The following is a 17,203-nucleotide window of genomic DNA, read 5'->3' on the forward strand; positions in this document are numbered from 1 at the left end:
AGCCTGCAAGACAACTTGGACCAGCTTGTTTTTTACTCTAGGTTTCACTGTTGTCCCACTCAGCTTTTTCTTTCACCAACATGCAAATTCCTTTCCTTCCCTGCCAACCAGACAGGCAGATGGGAGAAGCTTGTGTGGATTCTGTTGCCAATAATTCTCCATTCTTTAGTGTGAAAAGGGACAGCACTGTCACTTGAACTTGATCCAACCTCTTTGCATCTTACAAACTTAAACAGCTACAAGAAGTCAAATAAGAAGGCAAAGCTTGTGGAACGTGCAGTGCATATTGGAGGCTCCTGCCTCTTTATGACTCACCTGCTTGCTTTTCCTGTTCAATCATTTCTTTTGAAGGCTGTGGGTTTTTCTCTTATGTTTCTGTATTCTTCAATTTTGATTTATTGGATTTCTCAGGGTCAGCCATATCAAATCTGTCAGACGTGGTTTCAGAGGAAACAGAGCAAGGTGTACAAGTGAGTGGAGTCTGATCTGAGCAGTGGCTTCTGTGGAGTCCTAGTTTGGTTCAGTTGGACCCAATCCAACTCTGGCTCTGGTTCCCAATGTGGAATCTGGGGAGAGTCTGGGGAGAGATTCCAAACAAGTGTGGAACTGTGGCAATCCAGTTAGATCAGGAGTTTGATGTAAAGAGAGTGGAGCTCAGAACTGAAAGGAACTTATCTATGGCCCTCAGAAATGGTGAGAAAGACAGACAACTCAAAAGCGTTCAAGGTGTACCATGCCTGTGTTTCTCATTGTTACTGAAGCTGTCAGAAGAATCCTTCAGTCCCACCATTGCCACCAAAACTATTAATAAACAAAATTCATCTGAGTAAATTTAAAGATCAAATTGGCTTCATTCAACAATACATGAATCAGGCAGCATCCTATCTAGCAAACAGAAAAGAGCTCTGCAAGCAGCAGAAAAGAAAAGGTGTTTATAGATGGAAAAGGGACAAGAAAGGGAAATTTCTAGCAAAGAGTGGATAGTTTGTGGTTTAGGTCACCCTCCTCTGGGGGAGGGAAAGTGTCTTGAGGGATTACCTCCCTAGTGCTGACCAGGAAATTCGAGACTAACCTGTTAAAATTACATTCTTGGAGGAGGTTGAAACTGCAATTAGGCTAAGTGTTAGGTCTCCATTTGCTGACATGGGGCTTAGCACACGTGACTCCATTTGGGGTCTGTTACTTCTTTTTTAACATTAGTAAGTGGGACTCTAAGTGAAGGAGAAGCTGAAATTCTTTATACTGATCTTGCATTTTTTTTCTATAGTTGCAATATTAAAATATAAAACTATTTCAAAATAAAAAAAATACTTGCCTAAAAAAAGCAACAAATATTTACTAATTATCTTACCTCAGACATGCTGGGCCTGAGGTATCAAGTGTTCTCTTGGTTTAAAAGAGATTCTAAGGCGTGACTCAAGCAAATACTTCCAGTGATTGTTTTGTTAATTTGTTTGTTTGTTCTGCTTTTTTAAATGCACTTCTCTTTCAGATAACTTTGAAGAGATAGAGATATTACCTGGACTCTAGTAATTGAGTCAGATATGTCAGGAAGGAGAAACTGACTCCAAATCAATGAGAGGCTGTATGCCATGAAGGGGGAATCTGAAACAGAGTCAGGGAATCTGGTTCCAAGTCTTGGTCTACAGTTAACTAGCTGTGAGGCATCTACAATTTTCATCACATATAAAATGAGGAGATAAATTGAAGCAACCTCTAAGGTCACTGTTGGCATTAACACGCTATAGCTACCTCTCAGTGTTTTTGTGCCTTTTATACTTTACATAAGCCCACCAAATAAATATCTTTCCCCCACCCCCAAGATTCCCCAGTAATGAATGAAAAGACAAACACCTCGATTCTGGGATGGAAGCAATTTGTTTGTTTTTTGAATTAATTTTGTCATCATCGTCAGGTTTGTCTTTGAGAAACTATGCAAAAATCTTCTGAGATGACAACACTCCATTCTTGGAAATTAGGTCTGATGATTTTTTTTTTTTTTACTGAGTATTTTTTATATTTTAAAAACTGCATTAAGAGAATTCTGAAGACCTCTCCTCAGAGAAGAAAACATTTGAATAAGTATCATGAAAAAGAACCCAAGGAAATGGTTAGGTTAATCCACTTGTTCATGTATTGAGTCTTCACCAAAGGAAATAAGACCTAGTGGATGCCTGTGGCAGAAACCACTAATGGCCCCTGAGTGTCCACTCTCTCCTTCCCTTTACTAATATAACCACTAGAGTTTTAGCTGTGCAGTTGGCTTCCCAGCTACCAATTGCCTTTCTCAGCCTCCTTTGTGCCTAGATGCAGAGTCTTGCCAATGAGTACAAGTAGAAGTAACGAGCAACTTTTGGGTCTCATCCTTTAAAAAAGGAAATTGCATGCACTTTACTCTCTTTCCTCTTCCTGCGGCTGAAATGCAGATGTGGCGCTAGTGATGAAGCTTTGACTTTGTGAAAAACGGATACTCGAGGATGACAATGATGGAACAACAAGATAAAAGGACCCTGAGTCCCTGCATGACTTTATGGAGCAGAGCCACTCTACCAGGACTGCAGACTGCTCACCTGTGGACTTTATGTGAGAGAGAAATGAAAATCTACCTTGTTTCAGTTCCCAAGTTGAGGGTGTCTTTGTTATAATAGCTTAATCTGTGCCCAATTAATGCAATGATTGGAAAGGAACTCGAGTTTTTAACAGAAGTCCTAGAGGAGATGAGAACTTTCCTCAAGGATCTTTGACTGCCACTAACACCAGGAAAAAATACTAGCTTGAATCTAAAGAAGGAGACACAATCAGATAAACCCATATAAAGAGACATTCTGCAAAACAGCTGGCCTGGATTATTACAAATTATCAGGGTCATAAAAGACAAAAAGAGGCTGGGGTATTAGATTAAAGAAGGCTTAAAGAATATGACAAGTAAATGCAATATGTGAACCTTGATTGGACCCTAAATCCAAATATGACATTATTGATACAAATGGAGAAATTAGAATATAAAATGCATACTGAAAAATAAAACAGTATCAGTGTTAAATTTCTTGAGTATTGCCATTATATAGTGATTATGTAGAACACAGGAAATACTTGCTGAGCTATTTAAGGGTGAGATGTTTAATATCTGCAACGTATATCCAAATGGTTCAGTAAACTAATAATAACAGTAGTAGTAATAATAATTTGTAAAATTATTAACAATGCAAAATATTAACAATTTATGAATCTAGCTGAATCTAGGTATGGAGTATATGGAGGTTCTTTGTAGTGTTCTCACAATATTTCTGTAGATTTGAAATATGTTAAAATGCTAGGAAATAACTGTAGTAGACAATATACATTAATGTCTTTTAGACTTTAATGTAGGGAAAATATTCTTAGATTGATTGTGTAAGAAAAGATTGATATATTCTACTATATTAAAATTAAAGAGTTCTGCTCATTGAAAAAAACAACCTTAATCCCGTTTATTATATTTTTGTTAACTGCCTGACTCTTCTCTTTAGAGCTGTAGATTCTGTGAAGGCATGTTCTGTTCACTGGTTTATTCCTAGTTCCTACAGCAGTGCTAGCACATAGTAGGCACTCAAATGTATGGTGACTTGATTACTGAAGGAATAATGAATGAATTATACAATTAAATTCCAATATTAGTAATACTTTTCAGCAAATTATAAAGCACTGTGGCTCAGTGGGCTTGGTTAAGATTTGTTTTGATCAACAGGTCTAGAACTCCAACTTAATTATGTCATTTAATCTTATCACTTAATCTTGAGGATTGCTCTGGTGACATATTGCCTGGGTTCAAATTCTGATGCTCTCATTAATTAACCACAGAACAATGATCACAGACAAGTCATATAAATTCACTAAGCCACAGTTTTCTTACCTTTAAAACTGGGGGAAATAATAGTAACCACTTCCTAGGGTTGTTCTAAATAATAAATAAAATCATACACATAAAACAAAGTGTTAGGTCCATACAGGTACTCAGCTGATGTAAGTTGCTGGGCTAATGCGGCTTAAAGAACCAGATCTGGCCCTTCCCACCTCTCCATCATCACCCATCCTGCTCCCACTTTATGTTTGGTGCTCCAGTCACTGTTAACCTCTTTCCCCTGAATATCCAAGCTCTCACTCCCCTATAGGTCATTGTATATGTTATTCCTAGGACTTAGGACAGCCTTCCTCTAATTTTTTATCTAATTGCTATCATTGTGCATGTCTTATCTCAGAAATCTTTCCCTTGGAGGATAATGTCTCTACTTTCACTCTTAGTTTAGTGTAGGTAACCTACACACTCACATAGTGTCCTTGTGGCCAGACACTATTGAGTAAGAGCCCAATATGTGTTAAAAGAATGAATCGCAACTCATCTTCAGCATGCCTCTACAACTTCCTAAAGTGCTCTATGGAGAAGCTGAAAATCTAGCAGAAACTAAGAGTTGCTAAAGAGTGTTTTCCTTCCTTCTCATCCATTCTCTGTGCTGCTACTGATCCTTCTTTATCATGCCCTTGGGCTAGAGGGAACCGTTAAATCTCTCCTTGACAAATCCCCAGGCATAGCCCTCATTACTTGGCTTGGAAAAAACTATGCTGTTAGTTTTTTTGTGACTTTAGGGAGGCCTCCTTAACAAAGAATGCTCAGCAAAGCTTTCTTACACTCAGAGCAGGAACTCACAGCTCCGGGATTTGGACTGTTGGAAAGCTAACAACCACCCAGCATGTGTCACTGTTTTTTTCCCTGGTGAATCACAAATCCTGGCACCTGGGTTGATAATGTCCTATTAATACAACGTATGAGTATCCATGGCATGCAGGGGTAAGGCAGGATTTGCCTTCTATCATTGTAACCTTGACAGGAAGTGTCTTTGAAGATGACCACTTGCACAGAGGTAGAAAAATGTTGGCAAGAAACAGTGTTTCCCTCTGGCCACTTGATTCCCTCCACTGACCTCTGGCTTGATTCCTATTCCTTGTATTAAAAACAGGCTGTCCTCTCTCCCATCTGCGTAGAGCTGGTGTCATCTCTGTCCAGATTGCCTTCCAGGGCAGATATCCAAGGTTCAAGGATTCACAGTCAGTACTCAGACCATCCTATGGGCATCCGAGGCGCAGCACACAGATTCCCTTGGAGCTGAGCTCTGCTTACTTTGAACAGTCGACACATCTAAGGGTTATGAATCTTGTCCTCTCACAGTGAGTTTGTGAGGGTAAACCATAATAAGTTATAGTCACCTAAACTGAACACAATATCAAAGAGGAACGTGCCACAGAAGAGAATGTGGATATTAGAGGAGAACAAAACCATTCTTAACCTAAAATTGACCCAAACGCCACACTATATCATCTATCACATTATTCTAATTGTTTCATCAGGGTTTATGGAGGCAGAAAATTCTTACATTTGATTCAGTTGAAGAAACAATTAGTAAGCAACAACTGTACACCACTAATATGTAGCATCTGTAGGAGATAAAAGAAGACAATTCTTGGTCCTGTAGGTGAGAAACATATACCAGTTACTCTAGTCATAATCCCGCCTTAATCATTCCACTGATAAAAGCTCTTACCTAGAGGTTATCTATTTCTAACCTTACCTAGAGGTTATCTATTTCTTTAATGATTTTAGTTCTGTCTGGAATCTTTTGATCCAGTTCTTTTAAGACTTTCTTGAGGTATATTCTAGAATTTTGTACACAGGCTTCCTGCTTTAGACAAAACATGAATTTCTATAAGACGGATGTCCCATTACTAACAGGTGACATCCAATGGCAGGTTGATGTTTGTTGACTTCAGGAGCACATTGGAATTATATCTTCAAGGATGTTTACATCCATTTCTTGGACCGAACAGGTGAGTCTAATAGTTCCCAAATCTGGTTTGCATCACTTAAGCCTAACAGTGATAGAGTATATTTACACATAGCCATACTGAAGTTCCTATGCCATTTTTCTGTCAACTTAAATAAGCCTTCACCTTGGTAGTTTGACAGACTATTCAAATTCTCAATAGCTCAATGATAATTCTGTTCTTTGGTGAATATCCCTTTGAAAGACTTTTTGAAAAAGAATGTTCCATGCTGAAAAACTGTATTTAAGAAACATGGTGCATTGCTCCTCGGAGCAGTTTTCTCAGGGTTACTTGAGATACTGCCTCCCAGGCTTGAAGTCCTCAGCATATCCACTGAGTAAAACATAAGTCTCAAATTTAGGTTGTGAGTATACCATATAAGATTACAGTAGAGTTCATTTATTCTCTATAGTTCCCTATATTTGGAATATTCATTAAAAAACAAAACCAAAAAGAAGGAAGAAAAGAAAGAAAAGAAAGAAAGAAAGAAAGAAAGAAAGAAAGAAAGAAAGAAAGAAAGAAAGAAAGAAAGAAAGAAAGGAAGGAAGGAAGGAAGGAAGGAAGGAAGGAAGGAAGGAAGAAAGGAAGAAAGAAAGGAAGGGAAGGGAAGGAAGGAAGGAAGAAAGAGAGGAATAGGGGCTTAGGAACCAGACCAACTTAAAACTGTGTCCTAACTCTGCCACTTACTCTGTACACAAAGTTGCCCAAATCACTGAACCCCTCTGAGATTTGATTTCCTCAGCAGCAAAAATGAGGTAATAATACTGCAGAGAGGATGAGGATTAGGAATAATGCCCATAAGATAGGAACTGAATTTTTAATTTTTAAATTTTATTTGATTTAAATTTAAATAGTACCATGTAACTACTATATTAGATATCACAGGTCTTAGAAAATGATGGGTCCTCAATAGATGATAGTCATTGATATGATTAATAATGGGAAGTTTGAATTTCCTGAAAGATGGTCTAAAACAAAGAACAAAAAACAAAAACAACTTTAACAAACCAAGAATTCTCATTAAAATTTTCTGAGATTTTTCTGAGACCTTTAGCCATATTAACCTAAGAGCACCTAAGTATGGCCTTTTAGATCCTTCTGGCCTCACTCTTCTATGTCTCTTCCCTTGTCCTGAAACCATCAATTGCACCAGGACTTCCCTTCCTCCTCACTATTGGCATGGCCACCTCTGCTGTCATTATGCCCATTAAGGAAGAGTTCTCTTGGAATCTTAGACTGAGAACTCTATATCCCTAATGCTACAACCCTCAAGTCACCAAAGATACTATAACAGCCCCCAAGACAGAGTATACATTCTTATATTAGTGCTTGAGATCAGCTTCATCTAAAAGTTTATGAAAATAAAATCCCTGAATGTGTCAGATCCCATGCTTCTATATACTTTGTTCACCGTGTCATCCCAACACAAAACAGGCTTCAAGATTCAGTTCAGCCAACAAATACTGCTGAAGTAATTTTATCACACTCAACATTTCTCAATAGTAACTCTACACCAGTTTCTAAAAATACCAACAATTCTGGGCTAGGTGACCTTGGAGACCTCAAGGTCTCAGTAACTTGGACTTCAGTGGTTCCAACCTCTCTGAACTCTAGTGAGTCCAGTCATGAAGAAATGGTTCTAACCATGATAATTCCTTTGTTTATGGTTTAGAGCCTTGGCTTTATAGCCTGGATAATTAGGGTCAGTTTTGAAATATAGCAGATGAAACAAAATAAATTAGAGATTAGTTGCATGCTTTATAAACTAGACACACAAAGACTGATGTTAGAATTTGCCAGAAATCCCAGAAAGACCAGAAAATAATGAGAAATTAGCCAGAAACTTGAGTAATCAGGAAAAGTATTATCCAGGTGGACATAGTACATTGAAGCAAACATATTCTTTGATGCCTAGAAATGGATACAAAATAGGCATAAGAGCATTGAAATCAGAAATAATAGAATGTCTAAGCTAGAAGGAGCTAGAATTAAACTAGATGATCTGTTTGTTCTGCAGAGAAAACTGAAACCTACAAATGTGAATTGCCCAGAGTCATGCAGGTAGCTAATGACAGAGCTCAGAACTGGTATCTCCTGGGTCTTCTTCTAGTGTCCTTTCCAGTATACTAGAAAGCTGTCCACTGGGGGGGTAAATCATTTCCCTCCAGTGGAGCAACAGACCCTTGGGTAAAGGAAGTCCCCTTCTCCATTCAAAAACAGGTACTTTATCCAGCCTGGGGTTTCTCAGCAGTCCCAGAGCTCAAAGGAAGGCAGCTGTGTTAGCAGTCTTGTGAGCCATGTTAGCAGAGCCATCAGGATCTCCATCTACCAGGTTCCACCATATCAAATTCAGGAATGCCACTGGGAACTGGAGTGTTCAGCTCCCCAAGGATGCAGAGTTTTCTGAGCAGATGACTGAGGACCATCAGATGATGCAGACATATTATTTGCTCTCCAAGGGAAAAAGGATAGAGTCACCATAAGAGAAACCCAGTTCTCTGAGCAGGAACAACCTTCTGATCCACTTTCTGCAAAGGCAAATTCCTACTACAGATTTAGCCCAGTGCATAGACTTTAGAAACAAGAGGGCTCACCATATATTAGGGTATGCTCCTGGCCGTGAGGCTGGGTGAGTGCTTGAATCTCAGGTCTAATGTTTGATCTGAGTTGATTCATTCATTCCACAAATATTTCTTGAGTAGTATTATGTTCTGTTCTATTTACTACAAAAACAACAAAATCTGGACCTTAGTCCACCAGAAATATTTACTGAGTGCCAACAGTGCTCTGGATGCTGAAGATACAGTTTGTTTGGATGATATTTTATTTCTCCCACCTCTGTAATCTTGTAGCACACTGTTTGCACCTCTACAAGGACCCAGTTTGATTTTTATATTTATTTGTGTATACTTGTTTTTCCTTTCCTAGAATATAATTCCTCCAAGGCACAGCATGGAGATTTCTTCATGATAGCTGAGGAAAGACAGGCAAATCTTTTATTGGTCTCTGGCAATCTTAGCAATTGCCAGAGACCAATAAAATTGATGGTGATCTGTTGATCAGTTTAATTTCACAAGGACAGGTTACTTATCTACTATGTGTTTAGCATTGTGCTAGGTGCTTTGGGGTATTGTTATCGGCTAAATGTTTGTGTCCTTCCCCACACAATTCTTATGTTGAAATCTAATCCCCAATATCATCAAAGTAGGAAGTGGGGACTTTGGGAGGTAATTAGGTCATGGAAGTGGAGCCCTCATGATGGGATTAGTGCCCTTATAAGAAAAGCCCAGAGAGCTAGCTAGCTCTTTCCACCATGTGAGGATTCAACCAGAAGTCAGCCATCTGCAACCTGAGCATCTTCACCAGAATCTGGACATCCTGGCACCGTAATCTTAGGCTTCTAGCCTCCAGATCTATAAGAAATAAATTTCTGTTGTTGAAAAGCCACCCACTTCATGGTGTCTTGTTTTAGCAGAGTGAGCTGACCAAAGTTGTATACCTAAAGTGGTATACACCTCCCTTCAGAGGTTTGCAATCTTTTGTGGGGTCTGGGAAGGGGAGAAAAAATAAATAACAATGCAATCCAATGCTGACTTAAAGTAATTAACTGAGAAAATGCGATAATCCTACCAGATATTTGGTAAAGGGAGAGAGCAGTGTAGCTGAAATGACATCATAAGAAAGATGAGACTTCAGGTGGGTCTTGAGTGGTTGGTTAATCAATGAATCAGAGAGAGGGTTAGTAATTAAGGTGATGGGGTGAAAAGCATGAGGGAAGGCACAAAAACAGGAAGGAACAGGAATTGAGTCTAACTAAAGTGGAAGGTAAGATTTGAGCAGTGATAGAAATTTGCTTATTTTTACTACTTCTGCTAATTTCTGAGGTGCAACAAAAGTCAGGTTGGGACTGTTTTCTAAATCTATCTGCATTTCTGGTTGTACAAAATTATTACTTTTCCAATAGCCAATCTAGAAGGATTCTATTCAGGGCCCTCCCAATCAAAAGAGGTATTTGGAGGAATACCTTTACCTTCTGTAACTGGGGAAATGTTTTGGCATTTTATAGTAAAAGCAGTGGTTCTCAAACTTTAGTTTGCTCCAAAACAACCTTGGGAGCCTGTTAAAAGACAGATTACTGGGCCACTCCTTGAGAGTTTCTGATTCAGTATGTCTTGGTTGGGCCTTCTCACATTCATTTCTAATAAGTGCCTGGTAATGCCAGTGTTGCTCTTTGGAGACCACACTTTGAGAATCACTGAAAGCTGAAGTGGGCTTTCTTATCCCTGCTTATAAAACTTGATAGTGACGCCAACCACAAGCATGAGGAAACTTTGTATCAACAACCTAAATATAAAAATAAAGCATATATGTGGTCAAATAAGCTGAGTTTGTTGTTCGAGATTGTGGGATATAAAAAACACACATTACAATCTGACTTCTAGGAGTACTAAGTTTTTAATTCAATAGCGAGCAGAGCCATATCAACTTTAACTGGGCTAAAAAAAAATCAGTATTATTACCACTGGTTTTGTGTTTGGCCTTTGGCATAGCGTGGGTGAATTAGTCAGTGCTCCTCAGAGAAATAGAACCAATAGGATGTAGAGATACAGCGCGAGAGAGATCTATTTTAAGGAATTGACTCATGCAACTGTGAAGGTTCCACAAGTCCAAAATCTGGGGGAGGCCAGCAGGCTGGAGACTCAGAAAAGAGTGGCAGTTTTAGTGCAAAGGCAGTCTGCTGGTGAATCAGGAAGGTCCAATACTGCAGATGATATCCTAAGGCAGTCTGCTGGCCAAACTCCCCCTTGCTTGAGGGAGGTCAGCCATTTCTTCTATTCCCAAGTCAGTGGTTTGGATGAGACCCACTCATATTATGGAGAGCCATCTGCTTTACTCAAAGTCTACTGATTTGCGTGTAGATTTCACCCAACACACCCTAACAGAAACATCTAGAATAATGTTTGACCAAATATCTGAGAACCATGACCCAGCCAAGTTGACACATAAAATTAACTACCACAATGGGTTTACTTCATTTCATTTTATGTGTCTATTTCGTTTTTGTTTTCAGGTTTGGTTCAATTCAATTCACCAAATGTTTCACTTGCACAATAGTTTCAGTAGGCTGCAGTTCAGTAAAGGGAATTATAAAGATTTAATTGTGAAAGAAACAGTTTATGGTTTATTCATTTCTTCATTCAATAAATATTTATTGAGTACTAATTTTGTGAAAGCCTCTTGGTGTGGTTTAATTTTGGACAGAAACAGTCACTAAGATTTTTTTTTTATTGAAGTATAGTTGATTTATAGAATTATATTGTTTTCAGATGTACAGCATAGTAATCCAGTATTTTTGCAGATTATACTCCATTGTAAGTTATTACATGATAATGGCTAGAATTCCCTGTGCTATACAATATATCCCTGTTGCTTATGGTTGGGGGAGGGGGTGGAGAGAGGTCCTGGCTTTGCCTCAGCTGTGTTCATTCTGGGAAAACCATCATGTCTAGGCATATGGCTGACAGTGGTGAAACACCAGAGCTGCTGCTGCCTTGCTAGCTTCATAAGGGTTTTGGAGGAAGAGGTGTGAAAAAGCTCTAGGAGAGGTGAATGGGGAGACTGGTAAGATATCAATCTTAGGAACTTATCTTTCACTCCAGCTTGGGACTAATCTGGTCCCTGGGAAATAAAAGTCTTTGGACTAAAACTAAGGGTGCTTGGGGGAGGGGGTTGTTTGTTTGATTGGTTTCCATCTAACTCTAAGGCCAAGAGACCACCTTAGTGCCCAGGTTAAAAAATATATATGATAAGAATGGGTAAAACAATGTTCATTGCAGCTCTATTTACAATAGCCAGGACATGGAAGCAACCTAAGTGTTCATCAACAGGTGAATGGATAAAGAAAATGTGCACATATATACAATGGAATATTCTCAATCATAAAAAGAAATAAAATTGAGTCATTTGTAGTGAGGTGGATAGACCTAGAGACTGGTACAGAGTGAAGTAAGTCAGAAAGAGAAAAATAAATACCGTATGTTAACACATATATATGGAATCTAAAAAAATAAAATAAAATGGTTCTGAAGAACCTAGGAGCAGGACAGGAATAAAGACACAGACGTAGAGAATGGACTTGAGGACAGGGAGTGGGGGAGGGTAAGATGGGACGAAGTGAGAATGGCATGGACTTATATATACACTACCAAATGTAAAACAGATGGCTAGTGGGAAGCAGCCGCATAGCACAGGAAGATCAGCTCCGTGCTTTGTGTCCACCTAGAGGGGTGGGATAGGGAGGGTGGGAGGGAGACGCAAGAGGGAGGAGATATGGGGATATATGTATATGTATAGCTGATTCACTTTGTTATAAAACAGAAACTAACACACCATTGTAAAACAATTATACTCCAATAAAGATGTTAAAAAAAAAAAAACTTTTCTAGAAAAAAAAAAAAAAAAGCATGCATGGAGAGCAAGAAAATCTGACCTGCTCCATTGTGGGGGTCCTCTCCTGGCTGGTACTTGTGCTGCGGTATATTGGTATTGCATGTGATTACCTTATATTTTTAATCATATGTTAAAAGATAAACAAAGGATGCCTCTTTTTCCTCCAAAGGAAGCTTACTGGTTCTGGGTGAAGAGAACAATGTGATCCAAAGGGATCCAGGATTGGAGGGTTAGAGGAAGAAAAGGAGGTTTAATTGAGAAAGAACAGGGCACCCTCAGTAGAGAAATAGAACACAATGTCAGAAACCAGTTCTCACAGTGACTGAGAACACAGAAGCAATCTGCTGCTAGAGGTCTCAGTTCTGCAACTTCAGGCAGTCTCACAATTCACTTGCAAACCCAGAAGTCCGGAGGTGGGGTGTGGGAAAGTATGCAGCTATGGTCACCCTCTATAAATTGCAGTAGTGACTAGGGACACAAAGATCCTTGAGAAAGCAGCTGCTTTCCTCCCCAGCACAGCCCACTCTCATGAGACATTACATAAGAAGAAATTTGCTCAGCTCATAACAAATTGTATTAGCTTAGATCTGTTTGTTTAATGAGTGTCCATTTCTAAAGACTCCATTCATCAAATTGGCTCAGGCTTACTGATCTGTGAAAAAGACCATCAAAGACTCTGCAAAAACAGCATACGAAAAAACAACAACTACAGCAACAACTTACAGCCTAGGGCTTGGGAAATTTGAAATAAACACAAGAATCAAAGATAAATACCAGCTGTCTGAGGGGATGAGCTGATTTTCTCAAGGCTGGGTAGATGGATGTAGAAGGGAACTGCCCCATTTTTATTGGACATGGGAGTGAGGGACAGGAAGGAACAGGAACAGCTGACATGCCTACTAGGAAAATAATGCCAGATGAGGTCTCAAGGTCGGGCTGGATGTAGGCCAATTATTTGCCAAAGCATCAGTGCAAACCATAGTTAGGGGATGCAAAGAGTCAAAATTAGGAAAAGAGAATTCTGCCGTTGAGTTCAGAGGGCAAGAATATACCCTGGGGAACTCAATTCTGCTATTGAGTTCACAGGGCTAGAAAGAATAGACAAAGTCAAGATGAAGAAAGCTGGTAGATAATAGAAGAACCAGCACTTGGCTCAGCTCCAGGGGGAACCATTCACACAGCAGTCTATATAAGTGGTGCCCCATAAGGCTGGGTTGTGTGTAACCTGCAGTCCTTTGCATCTAGGGATAGTGAAATGGACCAGGGAACAAAAAAGTGAGACTACATCAAAGCTAAGAATGAACTGGAGTTTCTGCATTGTTATCCACTCTCTATTTTAAAAGTATAGATATCCTGGGATAGAATCAAGATATGGTAGAAAGGAAAAAGATCTAGAAATGAGGAGACATAAGGTCAAATCACTCTCTGAGAAGTTGGTAATTCATTCAATATTTTCTGATTCTGGTTCCTCATCTCTTGTTCTGGGTTCAGTAATACCGGCTGTGTTTCTCAATCTCGCAAGGTGGACTCAAATTTGATCAAGGACATAAACAAGCATGGTATGCTTTGCCAATGATGAAGTTACAAATGCTGCTATAGTCATGGTTAAGCAGGATGCTAAGAAGTTTTAATGACCTACAAGGCCCCACAGTACCTGTCTCCTTCCACCTCTCTGACCTCACCTCCTCCCATCCTCACCTCCTTTTCTCTGCTCTAGCCACTCTGACCCCTTCACCATTCTTCTAATGCCTGCTCCCCACGTCACCCCAGGGCTTTACCAGTTACTCTTCCCTCTGCTTGGAAGGCTCACCTCCCAGATATCAGCTTGCTTTTCTCCCTCACCTCTTTTAGTTTTGATCCAAATGTCAACTTTCCAGTGAAGTTTTCCCTGAGGACACACTGTTTAAAATTGCCCACCTCCTAGCACTCCCTAACACCATCCACTATTTCATTTTTTCTCCAAAACACATCACTCTCTAATACACAATTTAATTTACTTGCTATTATGTATATATTCTATCTTTCCTCACCAGAATGTAAAAATCCCTGAAAAGCAGGGATTTTTATATGTTTTGTATCCTAAGCCAAAAATAAAGTCTAGAAAGTTGGTAGGCACTCAAAAAATACCACATGCATGAAAGGGGAAAAGCCATTCAAAGACACAAATTCTCCCCCTTAACAGGATGGCTTTTGCACTTTAGTTGAAATGGCTCCACCCGAAACAAATGTCTGTATCAGCACTTTGCTATCTATCCACTTGACTTTTGCTCTGGTTCCTTTTGATGCTACAGAACATTTCGTTAAAGCTTTAATTTATCTCCACTTTTTGTTGCCCAGAAAAGAGCATTAGGAAATGTAAGGTCATTCACCACATTTGCTGACTAATAAATGAGACATATGAGAAATCTATGAGGTAAATAAGAATGGGTGGCAAGAGTCTTACGAGGGAGGGAAAACAGGTAGCATCACACCATAGAACAGAATGCTTACTAGGCATTCAAGACACACATAGTGGTTATTGTAAAATCAAAAAATGAAATCCATGGATTTATTGCTCGTGCTTTGGGTTTTTCTTATAAAACACATTGTCTTAACTCAGTAACTTAGAGAAAGCTGCTATTGTTGTAGAACTATAAAGCATATATAGAGTTCTACCAACAAGAAATCTATTTCCCCTTGGGGGTTGTGTTCTCATTTAGAGTTATTATCTCTTGGCCTAGAACATGGTGCTAAATATACTCTGGGGAAGCAAAACATTGTCATATTAAAGACTAGGCTTTGGCGGGTGGGGCGGTGGGGGCATGGATTGGGAGATTGGGATTGACATATATACACTAATATGTATAAAATAGATAACTAACAAGAACCTGCTGTATAAAAAAACAGTTAAAAATAATAAAGTACAGACACATTTCAAAAACAATTTTAAAAAGACTAGGCTTTAGAATCTGCAATAGACTGAGTGTTATTGTGTCCTCCTAAAATTCATATGTTAAATGCTAATGTCTAATGTGATGGTATTTGGAATTGGGACTTTGGGAAATGACGAGATCACAAGAGTGGAGCCCTCAGGAATGGAATTAGTGCCCTTATAAAAGAGACCCCGGAGAGCTCCCTTGCCCTCTTCTCCCACATGAGGACATTGAGAGGATGGCCATCAATGAACCAGAAAGCAGGTTCTCACCAGACACCAAATCTGTTGGTACCTTGATCTTGGACTTCCCAGCCTCCAGACTATGAGAAATAAATTTCTGTTGTTTATAAGTCACCCAGTCTGTTTATAAGCTACCCAGTTTTGTTAGAGCAGCCTGAACAGATTAAGAAAGAATCAAACAGTCTTGGCTCCAAATCCCAGTCCACCAACCTACTGGCTATATGATTTTGAACAAATTATTTAACCTACCTGACGCTCAATGTTCTCATCTCTAAAATAGGAATAATAAGATAATGTATTTAAAGAGTCAACAAATTGTGTCTGAGAATAGTTATTATTCTTCAAAAAAACCCCTCAGAAGCATAGTTTTTGTTAACCAGGGCAATTTCACCTTAATTGATGAGAGAGAAGACCAAAGGCAGAAAAAGCATGTAGTTAGGGTAATATAGACACCTGGTGAAACTTTGGTCAAAATGACAAAATAGCATCACTCTTCTGAGCCCCTTTAGAGCACCGTGCAGCAGACTATCAGAGCTTTTGGTCTGCAGACAGACAGAGGGAAGTCAGTCAGCAGCTGGACTATATACCTTGAGGATGAGTAAAATAGTATGACTTCCTTTCTTCCTCCCTCCCTCTCTCCCCTCCTTCTTTCTCTTTCTTCCTTTTTTCCCTTCCTCCCTTCCTTCCTCCCTCCCTCCTTTCCTTCCTTCCTTCTTTCTTTCTTTCTTTCTTTTTCTTTCTTTCTTTCTTTCTTTCTTTCTTTCTTTCTTTCTTTCTTTCTTTCTTTCTTTCTTTCTTTCTTTCTTTCTTTCTTCCTTCCTTCCTTCCTTCCTTCCTTCCATCCTTCCTTCCTTTCTTTCTGTTTTCCTTCTTTCTTTTTTTCTTATACATCTTTTTAACTCTATCACAGTTACCCTCTGCACACAGTGCCTATTGTGGGTTTACACTGGATGTTCTCTGGACGTCAGTGCAGAAAACCTGGGCTCTAGCTTGTTTGTTTCACTCAGTAGTTGAATTGGACAAATCATTTTCCCTCAGAGTTTAATGGTTAAGAACATGGACTCAGAACCAGTCTATCTGTGTTCTAATAGCCATCTCTACCACTTACTAGCTGTATGATCTTATATAAGTTGCTTAAGCTCTTGGTGCCTCAGTTTATCTCTAAGTAAAAAAAAGAGGTGCACAATAGTATCTACTTCATAAGGTTGATATGGGAATTCAGTGAGTTATTGTAGGCTTACCTTGTTCTATTTAGCTTCTGTTTATTGCACTTCTCAGATATTGTGTTTTTTACAAATTGAAGGTTTGTGGCAACTCTGCATCAATCTGCCTTGATTCAGGACAGGGTCAGCACAAGCATCTATCTGTATTGTCACTCCAGAGAATAAGTATGGCTGTACATTCCACAGGACAATGGGAACATGTAGAGTGTAGCCACCCAGGCCAACAGCCAAGGCCAAGTGCCCCACGGCAGCATGGCATGGTACAAAGAAGTCAGTCTGGAGAGAGGAAACTCAGGTTATGTTCCAGCTTTGTGTTAACGCTGGAGATCTGGGGATTTGTGAATGGCAGAGGCTCAATTTTCTCAGCTACTATTAACTGGGAATAACAAAACCAACTTCGTAGGCTGTCTTAAGAATTAAGGGAGCAATAGTACAGTGTAGAGAAATCAAGGGGTAAAGTACTTTGTAAAGTGTACAGGCTCTACAAATGTTTGTCACCTAATTATTCTCATTAGAACTG

General features: G+C 39.3%; 1 pseudogene; it reads right to left on the reverse strand.

Moving 5' to 3' along the window:
* Positions 1 to 304: 304 nt before the first annotated feature.
* On the reverse strand, positions 305 to 1,360 carry LOC132522684 (thymosin beta-4-like; annotated as a pseudogene).
* Between the last annotated feature and the right edge of the window lie 15,843 nt (positions 1,361 to 17,203).

This window comes from Lagenorhynchus albirostris, chromosome 7 (assembly GCF_949774975.1).
Source record: "Lagenorhynchus albirostris chromosome 7, mLagAlb1.1, whole genome shotgun sequence".
Lineage (NCBI taxonomy): Eukaryota > Metazoa > Chordata > Mammalia > Artiodactyla > Delphinidae > Lagenorhynchus > Lagenorhynchus albirostris.